The 21,016-nt window shown below is 35.4% G+C and overlaps 1 protein-coding gene and 1 long non-coding RNA gene across 2 annotated transcripts in view; both read right to left on the bottom strand.

The window, feature by feature from the left end:
- LOC134708635 (uncharacterized) overlaps positions 1-21,016 on the bottom strand; it is a 61,350-nt gene that overhangs the window by 5,439 nt on the left and 34,895 nt on the right. The window lies entirely within an intron of this gene.
- On the bottom strand, positions 17,666-20,480 carry LOC134708479 (uncharacterized). The gene is made up of 2 exons (XR_010105847.1): positions 20,345-20,480; positions 17,666-18,791 (listed from the first exon to the last, which is right to left on the bottom strand). It is a non-coding gene; the product is annotated as an uncharacterized LOC134708479 (long non-coding RNA).

Below are 21,016 nucleotides of genomic sequence, written 5' to 3'. Positions count from 1 at the left end.
CAACATGAACGGTAATCACCTGTCATTTTCCTAAATTGGTACTACAGGTCTTGTCTTAAGGTCGACACGAACGATAATCACCTGTCATATTCCTAAATTGGTACTACAGGCCTTGTCTTAAGGTCGACACGAATGGTAATCACCTGTCATTTTCATAAATTGGTACTACAGGCATTGTTTTAAGGTCGACACGAACGGTAATCACCTGTCATATTCCTAAATTGGTACTACAGGCCTTGTCTTAGGTTGACACGAACGGTAATCATCTGTCTTTTTCTTAATTGGTACTACAGGCATTGTTTTAAGGTCGACACGAACGGTAATCACCTGTCATATTCCTAAATTAGTTCTATAGGCCTTGTCTTAAGGTGGACACGAACGACAATCACATGTCATTTTCCTAAATTGGTTCTACAGGCCTTGTCTTAAATTCAACACAAACGGTAATCACCTGCCATATTCCTAAATTAGTACTACAGGCATTGTCTTAAGGTCGACACAAACGGTTATCACCTGTCATATTCCTTAATTGGTACTACAGGCATTGTCTTAAGGTCGACACGAAAGGAAATCACCTGTCATTTTCCTAAATTGGTACTACAGGCCTTGTCTTAAGGTCGACACGAATGGTAATCACCTGTCATTTTCATAAATTGGTACTACAGGCATTGTTTTAAGGTCGACACGAACGGTAATCACCTGTCATATTCCTAAATTGGTACTACAGGCCTTGTCTTAGGTTGACACGAACGGTAATCATCTGTCTTTTTCTTAATTGGTACTACAGGCATTGTTTTAAGGTCGACACGAACGGTAATCACCTGTCATATTCCTAAATTAGTTCTATAGGCCTTGTCTTAAGGTGGACACAAACGACAATCACATGTCATTTTCCTAAATTGGTTCTACAGGCCTTGTCTTAAATTCAACACAAACGGTAATCACCTGCCATATTCCTAAATTAGTACTACAGGCATTGTCTTAAGGTCGACACAAACGGTTATCACCTGTCATATTCCTTAATTGGTACTACAGGCATTGTCTTAAGGTCGACACGAAAGGTAATCACCTGTCATATTCCTAAATTGGTACTACAGGCATTGTCTTAAGGTCGAACGAACGGTAATCACCTGTCATATTCCTAAATTGGTACTTCAGGCATTGTTTTAAGGTCGACATGAACGATAATCACCTCTCATTTTCCTAAATTAGTACTACAGGCCTTGTCTTAAGGTCGACACGAACGGTAATCACTTGTCATTTTCCTAAATTGGTACTACAGGCATTGTTTTAAGGTCGACACGAACGGTAATCACCTGTCATTTTCCTAAATTGGTACTACAGGCCTTGTCTTAGGTCGACATGAACGGTAATCACCTGTCATTTTCCTAAATTGGTACTACAGACATTGTTTTAAGTTCGACACGAACGGTAATCACCTGTCATATTCCTAAATTGGTTCTATAGGCCTTGTCTTAAGGTCGACACGAACGACAATCACCTGTCATTTTCCTAAATTGGTACTACAGACATTGTTTTAAGTTCGACACGAACGGTAATCACCTGTCATATTCCTAAATTGGTTCTATAGGCCTTGTCTTAAGGTCGACACGAACGACAATCACCTGTCATTTTCCTAAATTGGTTCTATAGGCCTTGTCTTAAGGTCGACACGAACGGTTATCACCTGTCATATTCCTAAATTGGTACTACAGACATTGTTTTAAGTTCGACACGAACGGTAATCACCTGTCATATTCCTAAATTGGTTCTATAGGCCTTGTCTTAAGGTCGACACGAACGGTTATCACCTGTCATTTTCATAAATTGGTACTACAGGCATTGTTTTAAGGTCGACACGAACGGTAATCACCTGTCATATTCCTAAATTGGTACTACAGGCCTTGTCTTAGGTTGACACGAACGGTAATCATCTGTCTTTTTCTTAATTGGTACTACAGGCATTGTTTTAAGGTCGACACGAACGGTAATCACCTGTCATATTCCTAAATTAGTTCTATAGGCCTTGTCTTAAGGTGGACACGAACGACAATCACATGTCATTTTCCTAAATTGGTTCTACAGGCCTTGTCTTAAATTCAACACAAACGGTAATCACCTGCCATATTCCTAAATTAGTACTACAGGCATTGTCTTAAGGTCGACACAAACGGTTATCACCTGTCATATTCCTTAATTGGTACTACAGACATTGTCTTAAGGTCGACACGAAAGGAAATCACCTGTCATTTTCCTAAATTGGTACTACAGGCCTTGTCTTAAGGTCGACACGAATGGTAATCACCTGTCATTTTCATAAATTGGTACTACAGGCATTGTTTTAAGGTCGACACGAACGGTAATCACCTGTCATATTCCTAAATTGGTACTACAGGCCTTGTCTTAGGTTGACACGAACGGTAATCATCTGTCTTTTTCTTAATTGGTACTACAGGCATTGTTTTAAGGTCGACACGAACGGTAATCACCTGTCATATTCCTGAATTAGTTCTATAGGCCTTGTCTTAAGGTGGACACGAACGACAATCACATGTCATTTTCCTAAATTGGTTCTACAGGCCTTGTCTTAAGGTCGACACGAACGGTTATCACCTGTCATTTTCGTAAATTGGTACTACAGGCATTGTCTTAAGGTCGACACGAACGGTAATCACCTGTCATATTCCTAAATTGGTACTACAGGCCTTGTCTTAAGGTCGACACGAACGGTAATCACCTGTCATTTTCCTAAATTGGTACTACAGGCATTGTCTTAAGGTCGACACGAACGGTAATCATCTGTCATTTTCCTAAATTGGTACTACAGGTCTTGTCTTAAGATCGACACGAATTGTTATCACCTGTCATTTTCGCAAATTGGTACTACAGGCATTGTCTTAAGGTCAACATGAACGGTAATCACCTGTCATTTTCCTAAATTGGTACTACAGGTCTTGTCTTAAGGTCGACACGAACGATAATCACCTGTCATTTTCCTAAATTGGTACTACAGGCCTTGTCTTAAGGTCGACACGAATGGTAATCACCTGTCATTTTCATAAATTGGTACTACAGGCATTGTTTTAAGGTCGACACGAACGGTAATCACCTGTCATATTCCTAAATTGGTACTACAGGCCTTGTCTTAGGTTGACACGAACGGTAATCATCTGTCTTTTTCTTAATTGGTACTACAGGCATTGTTTTAAGGTCGACACGAACGGTAATCACCTGTCATATTCCTAAATTAGTTCTATAGGCCTTGTCTTAAGGTGGACACGAACGACAATCACATGTCATTTTCCTAAATTGGTTCTACAGGCCTTGTCTTAAATTCAACACAAACGGTAATCACCTGCCATATTCCTAAATTAGTACTACAGGCATTGTCTTAAGGTCGACACAAACGGTTATCACCTGTCATATTCCTTAATTGGTACTACAGACATTGTCTTAAGGTCGACACGAAAGGAAATCACCTGTCATTTTCCTAAATTGGTACTACAGGCCTTGTCTTAAGGTCGACACGAATGGTAATCACCTGTCATTTTCATAAATTGGTACTACAGGCATTGTTTTAAGGTCGACACGAACGGTAATCACCTGTCATATTCCTAAATTGGTACTACAGGCCTTGTCTTAGGTTGACACGAACGGTAATCATCTGTCTTTTTCTTAATTGGTACTACAGGCATTGTTTTAAGGTCGACACGAACGGTAATCACCTGTCATATTCCTGAATTAGTTCTATAGGCCTTGTCTTAAGGTGGACACGAACGACAATCACATGTCATTTTCCTAAATTGGTTCTACAGGCCTTGTCTTAAGGTCGACACGAACGGTTATCACCTGTCATTTTCGTAAATTGGTACTACAGGCATTGTCTTAAGGTCGACACGAACGGTAATCACCTGTCATATTCCTAAATTGGTACTACAGGCCTTGTCTTAAGGTCGACACGAACGGTAATCACCTGTCATTTTCCTAAATTGGTACTACAGGCATTGTCTTAAGGTCGACACGAACGGTAATCATCTGTCATTTTCCTAAATTGGTACTACAGGTCTTGTCTTAAGATCGACACGAATTGTTATCACCTGTCATTTTCGCAAATTGGTACTACAGGCATTGTCTTAAGGTCAACATGAACGGTAATCACCTGTCATTTTCCTAAATTGGTACTACAGGTCTTGTCTTAAGGTCGACACGAACGATAATCACCTGTCATTTTCCTAAATTGGTACTACAGGCCTTGTCTTAAGGTCGACACGAATGGTAATCACCTGTCATTTTCATAAATTGGTACTACAGGCATTGTTTTAAGGTCGACACGAACGGTAATCACCTGTCATATTCCTAAATTGGTACTACAGGCCTTGTCTTAGGTTGACACGAACGGTAATCATCTGTCTTTTTCTTAATTGGTACTACAGGCATTGTTTTAAGGTCGACACGAACGGTAATCACCTGTCATATTCCTAAATTAGTTCTATAGGCCTTGTCTTAAGGTGGACACGAACGACAATCACATGTCATTTTCCTAAATTGGTTCTACAGGCCTTGTCTTAAATTCAACACAAACGGTAATCACCTGCCATATTCCTAAATTAGTACTACAGGCATTGTCTTAAGGTCGACACAAACGGTTATCACCTGTCATATTCCTTAATTGGTACTACAGGCATTGTCTTAAGGTCGACACGAAAGGAAATCACCTGTCATTTTCCTAAATTGGTACTACAGGCCTTGTCTTAAGGTCGACACGAATGGTAATCACCTGTCATTTTCATAAATTGGTACTACAGGCATTGTTTTAAGGTCGACACGAACGGTAATCACCTGTCATATTCCTAAATTGGTACTACAGGCCTTGTCTTAGGTTGACACGAACGGTAATCATCTGTCTTTTTTTTAATTGGTACTACAGGCATTGTTTTAAGGTCGACACGAACGGTAATCACCTGTCATATTCCTAAATTAGTTCTATAGGCCTTGTCTTAAGGTGGACACGAACGACAATCACATGTCATTTTCCTAAATTGGTTCTACAGGCCTTGTCTTAAATTCAACACAAACGGTAATCACCTGCCATATTCCTAAATTAGTACTACAGGCATTGTCTTAAGGTCGACACAAACGGTTATCACCTGTCATATTCCTTAATTGGTACTACAGGCATTGTCTTAAGGTCGACACGAAAGGAAATCACCTGTCATATTCCTAAATTGGTACTACAGGCATTGTCTTAAGGTCGAACGAACGGTAATCACCTGTCATATTCCTAAATTGGTACTTCAGGCATTGTTTTAAGGTCGACATGAACGATAATCACCTGTCATTTTCCTAAATTAGTACTACAGGCCTTGTCTTAAGGTCGACACGAACGGTAATCACTTGTCATTTTCCTAAATTGGTACTACAGGCATTGTTTTAAGGTCGACACGAACGGTAATCACCTGTCATTTTCCTAAATTGGTACTACAGGCCTTGTCTTAGGTCGACATGAACGGAAATCACCTGTCATTTTCCTAAATTGGTACTACAGATATTGTTTTAAGTTCGACACGAACGGTAATCACCTGTCATATTCCTAAATTGGTTCTATAGGCCTTGTCTTAAGGTCGACACGAACGACAATCACCTGTCATTTTCCTAAATTGGTACTACAGACATTGTTTTAAGTTCGACACGAACGGTAATCACCTGTCATATTCCTAAATTGGTTCTATAGGCCTTGTCTTAAGGTCGACACGAACGACAATCACCTGTCATTTTCCTAAATTGGTTCTATAGGCCTTGTCTTAAGGTCGACACGAACGGTTATCACCTGTCATATTCCTAAATTGGTACTACAGACATTGTTTTAAGTTCGACACGAACGGTAATCACCTGTCATATTCCTAAATTGGTTCTATAGGCCTTGTCTTAAGGTCGACACGAACGGTAATCACCTGTCATTTTCATAAATTGGTACTACAGGCATTGTTTTAAGGTCGACACGAACGGTAATCACCTGTCATATTCCTAAATTGGTACTACAGGCCTTGTCTTAGGTTGACACGAACGGTAATCATCTGTCTTTTTCTTAATTGGTACTACAGGCATTGTTTTAAGGTCGACACGAACGGTAATCACCTGTCATATTCCTAAATTAGTTCTATAGGCCTTGTCTTAAGGTGGACACGAACGACAATCACATGTCATTTTCCTAAATTGGTTCTACAGGCCTTGTCTTAAATTCAACACAAACGGTAATCACCTGCCATATTCCTAAATTAGTACTACAGGCATTGTCTTAAGGTCGACACAAACGGTTATCACCTGTCATATTCCTTAATTGGTACTACAGGCATTGTCTTAAGGTCGACACGAAAGGAAATCACCTGTCATTTTCCTAAATTGGTACTACAGGCCTTGTCTTAAGGTCGACACGAATGGTAATCACCTGTCATTTTCATAAATTGGTACTACAGGCATTGTTTTAAGGTCGACACGAACGGTAATCACCTGTCATATTCCTAAATTGGTACTACAGGCCTTGTCTTAGGTTGACACGAACGGTAATCATCTGTCTTTTTTTTAATTGGTACTACAGGCATTGTTTTAAGGTCGACACGAACGGTAATCACCTGTCATATTCCTAAATTAGTTCTATAGGCCTTGTCTTAAGGTGGACACGAACGACAATCACATGTCATTTTTCCTAAATTGGTTCTACAGGCCTTGTCTTAAATTCAACACAAACGGTAATCACCTGCCATATTCCTAAATTAATACTACAGGCATTGTCTTAAGGTCGACACAAACGGTTATCACCTGTCATATTCCTTAATTGGTACTACAGGCATTGTCTTAAGGTCGACACGAAAGGAAATCACCTGTCATATTCCTAAATTGGTACTACAGGCATTGTCTTAAGGTCGAACGAACGGTAATCACCTGTCATATTCCTAAATTGGTACTTCAGGCATTGTTTTAAGGTCGACATGAACGATAATCACCTGTCATTTTCCTAAATTAGTACTACAGGCCTTGTCTTAAGGTCGACACGAACGGTAATCACTTGTCATTTTCCTAAATTGGTACTACAGGCATTGTTTTAAGGTCGACACGAACGGTAATCACCTGTCATTTTCCTAAATTGGTACTACAGGCCTTGTCTTAGGTCGACATGAACGGTAATTACCTGTCATTTTCCTAAATTGGTACTACAGACATTGTTTTAAGTTCGACACGAACGGTAATCACCTGTCATATTCCTAAATTGGTTCTATAGGCCTTGTCTTAAGGTCGACACGAACGACAATCACCTGTCATTTTCCTAAATTGGTACTACAGACATTGTTTTAAGTTCGACACGAACGGTAATCACCTGTCATATTCCTAAATTGGTTCTATAGGCCTTGTCTTAAGGTCGACACGAACGACAATCACCTGTCATTTTCCTAAATTGGTTCTATAGGCCTTGTCTTAAGGTGGACACGAACGACAATTACCTGTCATTTTCCTAAATTGGTTCTATAGGCCTTGTCTTAAGGTCGACACGAACGGTAATCACCTGTTATATTCCTAAATTGGTTCTATAGGCCTTTTCTTAAGGTGGACACGAACGACAATCACCTGTCATTTTCCTAAATTGGTTCTATAGGCCTTGTCTTAAGGTCGACACGAACGGTTATCACCTGTCATATTCCTAAATTGGTACTACAGACATTGTTTTAAGTTCGACACGAACGGTAATCACCTGTCATATTCCTAAATTGGTTCTATAGGCCTTGTCTTAAGGTCGACACGAACGACAATCACCTGTCATTTTCCTAAATTGGTTCTATAGGCCTTGTCTTAAGGTCGACACGAACGGTAATCACCTGTCATATTCCTAAATTGGTTCTATAGGCCTTGTCTTAAGGTGGACACGAACGACAATTACCTGTCATTTTCCTAAATTGGTTCTATAGGCCTTGTCTTAAGGTCGACACGAACGGTTATCACCTGTCATATTCCTAAATTGGTTCTATATGCCTTGTCTTAAGGTCGACACGAACGACAATCACCTGTCATTTTCCTAAATTGGTTCTATAGGCCTTGTCTTAAGGTCGACACGAACGGTTATCACCTGTCATTTTCCTAAATTGGTTCTATAGGCCTTGTCGTAAGGTCGACACGAACGACAATCACCTGTCATTTTCCTAAATTGGTTCTATAGGCCTTGTCTTAAGGTCGACACGAACGGTTACACTAGAAGCCCGATTTCAGTCTGAAACGGCCATTTTGGTCTGATCACATCTTGATTGACTGGATTTACCGCTAGAGAAATTCGTCCAGATATTTCAGATCGTTTAGTCGCCGTTCAGATCGATAGCCTCATCAGGTAAATCAGTTCGTTAAGGCGTATCAAGACGGAAAAGACTGAATCGTCTAGCGGGTTGTTTAGACCCGTTAAGACCGTGTCAGACCAAAACAGACCATTGATACAAAATTACGTTCAACATGTTCAGACCCTGTTTAGATCCGTTTAGTATACCGGTTTGATAACACGAGTTGCGCCCCTTCTACTCGATAATGCATTTTAGATTAATTTGTATATATGTTTTTTTTTTATATTAGGATTTGTTTGAAGTATTATTTTGATTAATTACAAAGAAAAATTAAATCTTCTGTTGATTCTTTATTTCTTTTCTTGTTTTGTCGAGGAACTAATAAATTATTCGTCTATATATGTTGTTTATTTTTTAATAAATGTTAGTTTATATAAATGTATATATTGGTAATTAAATGCAAGGACGTATGTTAATTGTATACACACCAGAATGTATGCCATAAACCTTTAAATGTTGTGAACACCGGTGAAAATGTTTTTCGTATTTGAAGATTAGTAACGGAAAATCCTAAACGTAACCTAAAAAAGTTAAGGATCCACAGAAATGCACCGGAGGCAAATTAACACATGCATATTTTGGTTTTATGTATAACATTTGCTTTAATTCGTTTTCTGTTGATATATGTCCTAGTTAACCGTTGAAGCTGTTGCTTTTTGTTTGCATGTGTATTATTTAGTGAGATTTACTCTATTTAAGTTGGAAAAAAATATTCCCGACATCCGGAAATTCGAAAAAAGACTTCTCGGATCCCGAAACCTGATCATCATACTGCATTCATTCAGTCTCTGTCGGGACAGTGTTAAAGTATCACCGTATAATATGCATTTTCTAATCCATATGATAGGTATACTGTACTTAGTATACATATGGCGTTAACTTAAACAAAATCTATTTTAGTTAAAATGGTTGAGTTCGATGGCACGTGCTAGTAATCAACCGGGTCAACAGGTAACAAAATCAATGATCCGTAACGTAAGAAAGTACATGCCTATTATATATTACAATAACTCTCATCATCATTCTTAATAGAAAGGTGCCGTAGGGCTAAACGTTAATAAAGAATTAATGAATTTGTGTATACACGTATTAGTGATGTCTGATCGTCAGTTTTTAATATACATGCTTATGTTTTCAAGATTTTAAATTGAGCAAAAAAAGATGAACTGTTTGGAAGTTTGTTAAGTATTCAAAAGAAACTTTTCGCTTCTCTACTTATATAGTTTACAGAGTATTCCTTTAAATTATGTCAGTTAAATAAAGTAGTGTGTATTTGTATTCTATTTATTTTGCTAATTGTATCATTATAATATTCATTTTGTATTTCACTACTATATATACTTTAAGTTGTAGTGTGATTGATTGTTGGTTGTTAAAAGTCCAGTGGCAAATATTTCATGCATTTTCAGGACCAGCTGTAAGTTGAAGACATATATGGAACCCACCGGTGTAGTTTTCACGTGTTATAATAGATAAAAGAATAATTAATTTCGAAAATATCGAAACATAAAGGAGGCAAGGCGCATGGAATACCCGCACTTATCAGTTCTTTTCTCTGTTTTGTCTTAAAAAAATAATGTTTTTTTTTTTTTATATGTTTATATAATTCACGATAACTGCGGTGTATACGTGCTGTCAGACGAAAGATAAATATGTGCCCTTTAAAGGGGCACTAGCTGTCAAATTCATGGTCACCAATTTGACTCAAATTCTCATATTTGATTAATAACAATGTAAAACATTTATCCAATCTATCAAACGTTTAAAATAAACAGTTTACAGAGCATGGGGTAGATGATATGTAGGTTCGTTTCGTGTGTATTTAAATCCAGATGCCATCTAATTAACTATCGATTTGACCTCAGATGACCATATAAGCGATGTAAACACAAATAAAGATATGAATAGGTTAAACCAGCACGTGCAATTGGATTTTTATAGGTCTGTTTGATTTGAATTTATAGATTAAAAATATAAGTTTCTCATTGTTTTTAACCGTATAAGAATGATTTATGTGGATCGAATTAGTAATCAAATGATTTACCGTAGTTTCACTTTCATTGTTGACATTTTTTTTCTTTAAATAACCAGTTCACGTACAATGCATGCGTTGTCAGTCTCTAGCTAGGGTTAAATTGAAGTTCACATGAATACCGGTTAGAATGATGATGACGTATTCACTTGCAAGTGAATCAGTCAAAAATTGTGTATAATCGCTTATTTCAACAAAATTAAAGCAAATTGATTGCTAAAAGCAAATTATTATTTCATTATTCCAATTTAATTAATGATTAATCTAAAAAAAATCATACTTTATTTTTTTATATATATCGTAGCTAGTGCTCCTTTAAATGTCTTTTTTACCATGGATCGCTTGCTTTCGTCGTATTGAATGGAAGCTGCGCTCAAAGTACTAATTCTTTGGCGTATAACGACCAACCATGATGTGAACAATCTTCTAAAGATTAATTTTGAAATGTCTGACATTGTAAAGTTCGTCTACAGTAAAACTTGTAAAATGCATTTTTTTGTACAAAAAACACTTCATTTTGTTATAAAAATTTTAGTTCGAAAAAAACTTTTTTTTCATACATTTTTTGTTCGATTTAAAGCCAATGTTATCATTAACTACGTTTCAATATTATTTTACAAATATTTTATCATATTCCATCCAAAATAAGAGACTAATTTTTCATGTTTTAAAAAATTAAGGTGTTGCAATACTTTTTTCCATGTGTATATATGTTTCTGCATGGGTGATTTGTACAGTTATATAAATACAGATTTAATGTTTTTTTACAAAATGCATTCATTTACACGTAATGAACGAATTTGGTAATTGTCATTGTTTGTCGGGAATACACGTACTTGTAATAATTATCCATTCATTTGACTGTTTTTCCCCGAGGGCTAATCATAACCTATGCCATACGGCATGGAGAGATTAATAGAATAGTTTGAAAGGGTATAAGCTATTATTTCGGGCGATATCTATTTGTGCCAAAAAGTAACTCATTTGCGCCACAACTTAATTGCGCCAATACTTCTTTGGCGCCACTTAATTTTCAAAACTATAGGTATCATTTGCGCCAATAAAATAATCATCTAATTGCGCCAATTTTTTTTTATTTATATAAAATAACTAAATGATTGACTTCCCTCCTTCTTTATCCGGGCTCGGGATCGGCAGTTTACCGACTGGCGGAGTTAAAGTCATTTTAATAACAAAAAGTATGCTGAATTAAAACGTTCACTTGTATAAATATACACAGTTACTCCTTAAAATGTCTCTGTACATCATTGAACTAAAGGCTGGTATTTGTAGTTGAGAATAGACACATATATAATGTCCTATCTTGAAGCCATGCATGTATAGTATAAAGTTGTTTGAAATATTTTGGACAAATTTTATAGATACCGGCAAAAACTTCCTCTGAAATTGTACACAGAAATTTTAAATTTTAAATTAGCTTTGCATCCTAATAAAATGATCCCGCTTTCTGGATCGTTACACAATACAAAGTCATCATCTTTGTTTGTAACAACACCAATAGCATCCACTATTCAGTGAAATTCGGCTGGAATTTAAGTTGAGCCGGTGAAGTTTTCTTCTCTCTATATACATTTAATGACGCACATATTTTAAATCTTTCTTTTCTTAGTTTTCTTCTTCAATTTTGAAGAGCTCTGGATTTATTATTTTTTTAAGGTAGCTCTGACAACATACCATTTGCTTTTCTTTTGCTATAGGTAAAAAAATATTTACAGGTAAATATGGCGCAATTTCATTTAATTAATTGGTAAAAAATAAAGGTTCCGTCGTCAGCATTCACGCCGACTAATTCAGCATGTAGGTTCAGTCTGTGGTTAAAGTTTTGTTTTACATCAAAATCGTTGTCAAACATAATGGAATTTCGGGAAATTGGGACATTGGCTTCTTTATGTACAAAACACAGTATCCAGGGGAAAATTTTGCATATATTTATTTTCATTTTTCCGTATTTTACTACTAGATGGACTTCGTTTTTCCTGAACAGTTAATTTCATGTTTTGTCTGAGGTTAAAGATTTTTGTGCAGCCATCAATAACCGGTTTGTTTAACCGTACAGTTGCAAGTTAAATGCATATATCGCTGCAGGTCAAGATCATGATAATGATAAATGAATGTTGAAACTATTTTGTTCTACATGGCGCTGGACTTTCACTCGTTTGTTCAAAATGCAACAGTCAGACTGAGAGCATGTATATATCTTATAAGTGGGTGTGGCTTTTTTCCACCTATTTTCAAACTTGAAAGGAGACCTCTTTCAGCGACACGAGTCTAGAACATGTACATGTGGCAGTTGCAAGTAATAGCTTTATAAATATAAAAGAGAAGATGTGGTATGATTGCGAATGAGACAACTGTCCAAAAGAAACAAAAATTACACAGACATTAACAACTTTATGTCACCGTACGGCCGTCAACAATGAGCAAAGCCCATACCGCATAGTCCGCTATAAAATGCATTTCAAAGATACTATAATTAGAATGAAAGGTTATAGAGTATATTAAACGTACTTACAAAATATGTCATCTTGTAGAATGTGATTTCACAAATATATTATTTTCAAATTCGCAGTCCAAGTCAACGTAAAATCAGTCACACACATTTTTCATGCTATAAATCCATTTCAACAATATCATTTCAAACACACTAGCTTGCCTTTTCATTAATTTAAATAATACAAATTCAGCTAAATTTTGTTTATTCCCATCAACAGAGAAATCTCACACTTATCCTAGACGTTAATAATACTCATGCACTTCAATTTTATTAAACAATTTATTGATACGGATGACAACACTTTAAAAATACGGTTACATCAGGGTGTAAAAAAAGTGAATTTGTTTTAATTTGAATTCAAAGATAGATTAAATGGTAGCTTTAATAGTGAAATGTACTATTTTTTGAAGACTCGCCTAAATGTATGTTGCATAGATGTATTTGACCCCAACAATTTTATTAAGATCATGCTGTAAATTATATTTATAAAACCATTCATTTGTAAATACCGCATATATCTGCTCACTGTTTGAATATAGAAACTTGTCGATTTTATAATATTGAGACATATCCGAGATTTTGTATTATGTGTGATAAACAAGTAATTGAAGATGAATATCATTTTATTTTAGTATGTGAAAAGTAATGAACTTCGAAAGAAATTTATCAAACCATATTGTTGGAGGAAACCGTTGAGTCATAAACTTATAAGACGATCAATGCATTTGAACGGGGACATATAGTTGGAACTCGCCCCTTTTTTTTGTGTGATCGGTTGGGACCCCAATACAGGCTCATAGTATTTTGAAGCATTTTTGAAGTAATCAAATATAATAAACCAGAGACATATATAACTTGTAATTTATGTCTCTAAATGGACGAATGATAATTTTTACGAAAAGAAAGAAAAAGCAAGTCTATCCGAAAGGTGATTGTCTATTTGATATTTAAAAGGAAAATGTATAACTATAGTGTGTTCATTGTAAACTTAAACCATAATGCATAGAATTGTCTCTGCATGTTTATAACAGTCACAAGTCACTTCTAGAATTAAAGGTCAGCGATCGATTAAAAATTCGTGCAATTATATTTTGTCAAAATTTTCCAGAACACGTTAAATTTAATATCAGAGCCATATAATACATGTTTTATATCTTTGACTATTATGCTAGTAGACTAGTATAGTTTTCTCAGGTTATATTCTCCGTTGATATGTATCTTTCCTTTAAAGTCTTGGGTTTTTTTCTCTAACACTTTAGAATAGTATATACGGGACAACTTCCGAAAATAATCTTTCAAAATGCAAATTTAAAACTTGTATGTCAAATAATTTGACCACATGACAAAAAATTCTACAATAAACATTGGTCACGCTCGACAGATTTCGATATGAGACAGTCACACGTGCCGTTACAATAGCCAGTGTACACGCATCAGCGCACACATGTATGTCAAATAGGTCTGATTGGAGGAATGTTTCCGAAAACACGCCTACCTCAAACTAATACCCAAATCAAACGCCTTTACCAGAAACATAAATAATACTTGGAGATTTGGTTGCGTATTATATTCTTTTATTATTTTATTATTTACTTAATCTTAAATTTTTTACTTTTTTTATTCATTTATTTATCCAAATTTTTGCTTTTTAAATTTTTGTTTTTATTAAACTTTCTTATCATTCTAAATTATTTAAATTACCACATGGTAAACATATTAAATTATTTAATGCCCAAAAAGGCGCAAGCCAGGGCCGACCGTGCAAGGGCTGTATAGCTTGTCAAGGTCGTTAAAAACTTCCATTTGTTGGTTGCGTATTCAACATTTGAAAAAGTTTATAACACTCTTTAATTCGAGCTAAGAAGCAAAGAATATGCCCGAAATGCAAGTTTCCCAATAAATTTCAGCTATCTAGTGATGAAAATAAATAAATAAAAAAAAATACAAATTAAAAGTTTTTCGAGTTATATAACTACAAGTCTTTTATCTGGCAAGAACAGCCCAATTTAGCGGACAAGCAGTCAAGTTATTCTTTTTGCTGTTACTGAATATATCAAGAAAGAAAATAAATCCCGATATTAATTTGAAACTTTGTTACTGAATACTTTTCCAAGAAAATATTCACATCTCTTGGTAACATGCATGTCGGAACAGAAAATTCTCTTGGGACGTCCAGTAGCATATATATAACGTGCATGTTGGAACAGAAAATTTGGCATACAGTACTTCAGAACGATGTTCACATTATAATACATTATACCCAACAATTGTGATGACGAATTCCTTCCTTTGTTCGAGAACAATTTTATCTAAATAGAAATCTGTGATTTTACTTTGTCCATTACTTCGACGAACCAGAGCAGGTTAAATATCGACCTGTTTTTAATTCAAATTGGTTCTCTTCTTCTTCTTTTGGTATACAATAGTCCATCGACATCCCATGATAACATGCTCAGTGGCGGATCCAGGAATTTTCGTAAGTGATGGCCCACTGACTGACCTAAGAGAGGGACCGCTCCAGTCACGGTTCAGTGATTCCCTATATAAGCAACCAATTTTTTTCCCAAAAAGGGAGGGGGCAAATTGCATGTTTATTTATGTTTAATTGTCATTTTGCTTATTTTCTTTGGTTACATCTTCTGACATCAGACTCGGACTTTTCTTGAATTGAATGAATTTTAAATGTACGTATTGTTATGCGTTTACTTTACTACATTGGCTAGAGGTATAGGGGGAGGGTTGAGATCTCATAAACATGTTTAACCCCGCCGCATTTTTTGCGCCTGTCCCAAGTCAGAAGCCTCTGGTCTTTGTTAGTCTTGTATTATTAAATTTTAGTTTCTTGTGTACAATTTGGAAATTAGTATAGTGTTCATTATCACTGAACTTGTATATATTTGTTTAGGGGCCAGCTAAAGGACACCTCCAGGAGCGGGAATTTCTCGTTACATTGCATTGAAGACCTGTTGGTGACCTTCCGCTTCCTCTTCGATACATTCCCCATTTCCATTCTCAATTTTATTTCTTTCTTATGTTCAATGTTAAAATGTATATAATTTTAAATTGCAACTATCTATAGTTCCGTAACTTTCTATCAAGGCGTATAAAAGAATGGTCGTTAAGTGCGTTTATATATATTTTTGTTAAATCAATTTTTCTTGTATGTTTCAAACTGGCCTTTACTTTTGACAACGAGTACTTACATTTCCCCAAATTTACCATTGGAAAAATGTGTAAGCAAATTTTTATTTTATCAAATCTCTTTTTTGGAATTATTTAAATTTTTATCAATAATATTCTTTACACCAGAAATGTTATTTATAAACAGTAATGACTAGTGTATCACTATCGGACACGCAGGACAGAGATGTATATTATCAAATGATTACCTATGCACCTGAAAGTTTAAAATGGAAAGATTCAAGTTTTCGGTCGTGTACACTGACAGAAGTGAAATGATGCATGAACTTGCAAGTCCGACAGGAAATCGCTTAAATACCTGGAGGTGTCACCTGCCAATACATCTGGGAGTAATACCTTTAGCCATGCTGGTGATCAGACAGGTGAAGGTCTGAATTTATTTAAATAAGTTTATTACATAAATGAATTATGGACAAATTAGATTTTTGAAAACAATTTTCACGGAACGTCAGGGTAATACTTGTACAAGACATTAGTTAATTTTATTTACTTTACGTTAAAGTAAATAAACTCAAGTCAGGAGCCTGTTATTAAGTGGTTGTCGTTTGTTTTTGTGTTACATCAAGGATTTGTATAGTGAGACACTATACAAATCCTTGGTTACATATTTGTTTTTGTTCATTTATTTTCATAAATAAGGCCGTCAGTTTTCTCGTTTGAATCGTTTTACTTTTTCTTATCGGGGCCTTTTATGGCTGACTAGGCGGTATGGGCTTTGCTCATTGTTGAAAGCTGTACGGTGACCAATAATTGTTAATGTTTGTGTCATTTTGGTCTTTTGTGGAGAGTTGTCTCATTGGCAATCATACCACATCTTCTTTTTTATATTTAAATAGTCTCCCCTTAATTTTTTGTCTGTAGTGTTTTTGTTGATTGCTGTTTATCACATATTTGTTTGTTTGTAGCTCATGTATACTAGTATAAATCAAGTTTTGTTTGTAGCTCATGTATACTAGTATAAATCAAGTTGTCATCACTGTTGGGTTCTCGTCTGAATTTTTTACATTAACTCTGTTAGAAGCCTAGCTCTTTCCAAGCAGAGCCATTTATAGGGTGCTCATCATGAAGTTTTAGTTTTTGGTCTTTGCTGAAGAGTTTGCAGTGACCTATTATATAGTGACTAAAAAGAAAATCACTTGGTCTACATGGTTTATAGTTTAAGTAATGCAAGTCGTCTCATCAAAATTCATACCCAGTGGTGGATCCAGGGGGAGGGTTCAGGGGGTTGGAACCCCCCTTTTTTGGACGATCATGGAATGGGGACATATAGTTGGAACCCCCCCCCCCTTTTTGTCTTGGGTTGGGAACCCCCCCTTTTTTAAATGGCTGGATTCACCCATGATTCCATATCTCCTTAGGCAAAACAAAACTTATGTTTGTTTCCAACATGTTCAATGTAGCTTACAGCTTCTGAGAAACAATTCAAACATTGATGACCTTCTGCTGTTGTCTGCTCTGTAGTCAGGTTGTTGTCTTATTGGCACATTCCCCATTTCCAGTCTCTAATTTCATTACGAAGTATCTGAGAAACAAACCTAACCATGTTAACATTGTATTAAACTGAAATAACCTAAATCACTTAGATTATCCATGAAATAAAATTAAGGTCAGGTCAACCTAACCTGATAGACAAGTAGACCTTGCAAGGTACTCATATACAATAAAATGTATCCAATTACATGTAATAAAATGTAACAGTATATTTTACACTCATTCCCTGAACCAGCTCTTTTAGCTTTTATAAATGTAAAGCTCTATTAAAAATAGCTTACATCATCACCCCAAGACTGTAATACATATTTCTTGCATATATACAACCAACTTTCATGACTTTCATGTAAGGCGAGACAAAATAAATTGATACTTTGAAGTACATGTATTGTTTAATATGTTCGACTACTACATGTACTAGTATAAAATGCCAGTTTCAGAATGAACAGTAATTTAGAAGATTGTCACCATACATGTAGATTCATTCAGACTATTTGAACTACAAATGTATACAGCAAGCTGTCATTTGACTCTAAGTGCAACCAACAACCGTGCCAGGGCTGTAAAGCTTGTCTAGGTTGGTGAAACTTCCATAATCATGCATATATGACACTAACCAATTGTGACGGACCGTGACAGACCCTCACGAAAGGTCAAAAAGGTTTAACACTCCCAGCTGGTGGTACATGAAGCCAACAGTAGCAACGCCAGCACAGAAATTCTTATTATATCCAAATTCTTATTTTAAATGTATAATTATCCAAGGTGAATTCAGATATATATGATCATGATGATGCACTTGTAGTATTGACAATGATCATGATGATTGTAAGATAATCACTGAAACTATGAATTTTCATTATTCCAATTTCCTACTTTTTTTCCTATGAACTTCAAGTTTGCTATTTGTTCAATTCACAATTTCCTTTTTGTCCAATCAGAACATCCCATCAACATCATGGCATAATGCTGTTAGCTTTATCAACGTTATTTCCAATTGCAATAAGTAACTCAAAATTATGAATGAATCCACCGTTTCGCAATTTACAGCTACAGAGGTGAGGTACCGTATGAGAGTAATTTAATGACACTATATATTTCCTATGTATATATGATATATATGCCCCTTCATAATCTTGTTGGGAATCATGCTCAAACCAATGTGATATCTTATCTACAAAAAAAAATTACATTAAGAATTAAGTATTTATAACTTGTATTACGACTTCTATAACATGTATAAAATTAAATAAGTCAATAGCATTAATACTATTTTATATACTACTGTCAATTCAGAAATTAATGTGAGGTTTTTATTATTGCGAAAAATGCGACTGAGTTGTAAACGCAATAACTTAAACGCAGGATTTTTCACAAAATCGTAAAAATTAAAATCGCATTTAAGTCTAAAATGAAAAATTCGCAATAATTTGCAAGCAATAATTTCTGAATTTACAGTAACTACATGTATTTGATTTGTGATATTTGTAGTAATAATAATTCAACAAATTCTTTTAATAATACTTTTTTATTTCAAAATAGAATTTGTAGAATATTACTACATACATGACAAAGCAATGGTATGCATAGATTATAACATATTTAAGTTCTTCAAAATTTAGAGCAAAACAAATCATTGATAACAATTCAGGGGAGAGTCCAGCCATTTTGAAAACCAGGACAAAGGGGGTTTCCAATTACATGTCCCAATTCAAATGCATTGATCCTCAAAAAGAGAAAGGGTTCCAACCCCTGGAACCCCCCTCTGGATCCGCGCCTGCAATTTAATTAAACATGCCTCGAAAATTATCTTAAATTTCTTATCACAAAAGTGTAAAAAATTGTCGTTAAGGACGCAATGCTGTCACATCATTTGGAATCAGGGCACAATATCAATATACTCTTTTTTTTGCCCCCGGCAATTTAGAGGTTATTGCATATGCAAACCGAAGCCTTGAAGGTATTCATAACAAATATGTGATAAATTATAATTATTGTACATCACCCACCAGTGGCTATATAAATAGGTGCATCATCATTGTAACATACATGTGAAGATTGGTTGGTTATGAGTTATAAAAAATCCAGTGACAGATATTTCATGCAAATTTTAGGACGTGACAGTTATCAATACATTATTAAACATACAATAAATATGAATATGTAGGGTTACTCTAGTCCAAATAATTATGACGTTTGGCAAGGCTATTTAAATTTCTTTCTGGGACGCCTTCCTACAACGTCCTAGGAAGGCGTCTCAGAAAAAAAAAAAAATAGCCTTGCCAGACGTCATAATTATTTGGACTAGGGTTACTCCATCAGGGGGTTAGGTCTGGTAATAGGCCCCCTCCCCCTCCCCCCCAACCAAACCATTGTGAATACACACAATGGTTTAGGCAATAAACAGGTGTGTATCCAGCCCTTTTTAAAAGGGAGGATTTAAACCATAGTTTATATGTACCTTTTTCAAATCATGCATTGATCTTCCAAAAAGGGGGGGGGGTCCAATCACAGGAATAATTTTTTTTACAAGCCCAAATTCTTACTTTGCCTTTGAACAAGTTACTGTACAAGAATGTGGTGTATTAGAAAGTCAATTCATACCTGTATGCACGAATGTAACAAATGTAAACATCTTTCCTTCATTGGCTTCAAACTCTTGGCCGGATCAATGATTATTCTCATGTCTGATAGGCATGTTTTAAAATATTATTCATTTCTACTCACCAATTGTAATTTCCAGCTCAGCTTATATTGTGCTGTAGTGTCCATCTACCATCATGGCATGTCAACGAATTTGTGTAAAATAAATTTGCCATTTGAAGATGCCGACATGCGACAAGTAAAAAGAGGGTACGGTAACGTTAAATCGTTTACGGGCTTATTTTCCGTTTTTAATCAAACTTGTCAGATTTGATTAATTATCGTCAGAAAATGTCCCTAATGGATAGTAATTCAAATTAAACCAGGTTTATTATGCTGTATTCATGTAATATATATATAACCTGGTCTTCAAATGTACTTCAGGTACACTGGCCTTTTTCTGCTATAATATTCAAACTTTATCTTTTAACAAAGTCTTCTGGTGTGTAATATTTTTTTTATAAAAGGCTCTCGAATTATAGACTAAGTGAAAAATGGAAAGTCAAACGCATGAGTCTGGCAAAAATGAACGGACAATGGCATGACAGTAAACGGAAAACGAGAAAAGACATAGATTCTAGTTATATTTACATATTTTTCCCTGCCTCACTCAAATGCAATTTATATAGCCAACATTAAAAGTTAAATGAATGCATTCATTTACAATATTAAAAAATGTTACATCTTAAATTTAATTAAACATAATTATTAAGATCACGCGTTTTCAAGTGTTCACGCACAGGCACTTGTCTCAGA

Source organism: Mytilus trossulus, chromosome 2, assembly GCF_036588685.1.
Source record: "Mytilus trossulus isolate FHL-02 chromosome 2, PNRI_Mtr1.1.1.hap1, whole genome shotgun sequence".
Taxonomy (NCBI): domain Eukaryota; kingdom Metazoa; phylum Mollusca; class Bivalvia; order Mytilida; family Mytilidae; genus Mytilus; species Mytilus trossulus.
The sequence above is the reverse complement of the archived record's forward strand: the minus strand, read 5'-3'. Positions and strand labels throughout refer to the sequence as shown.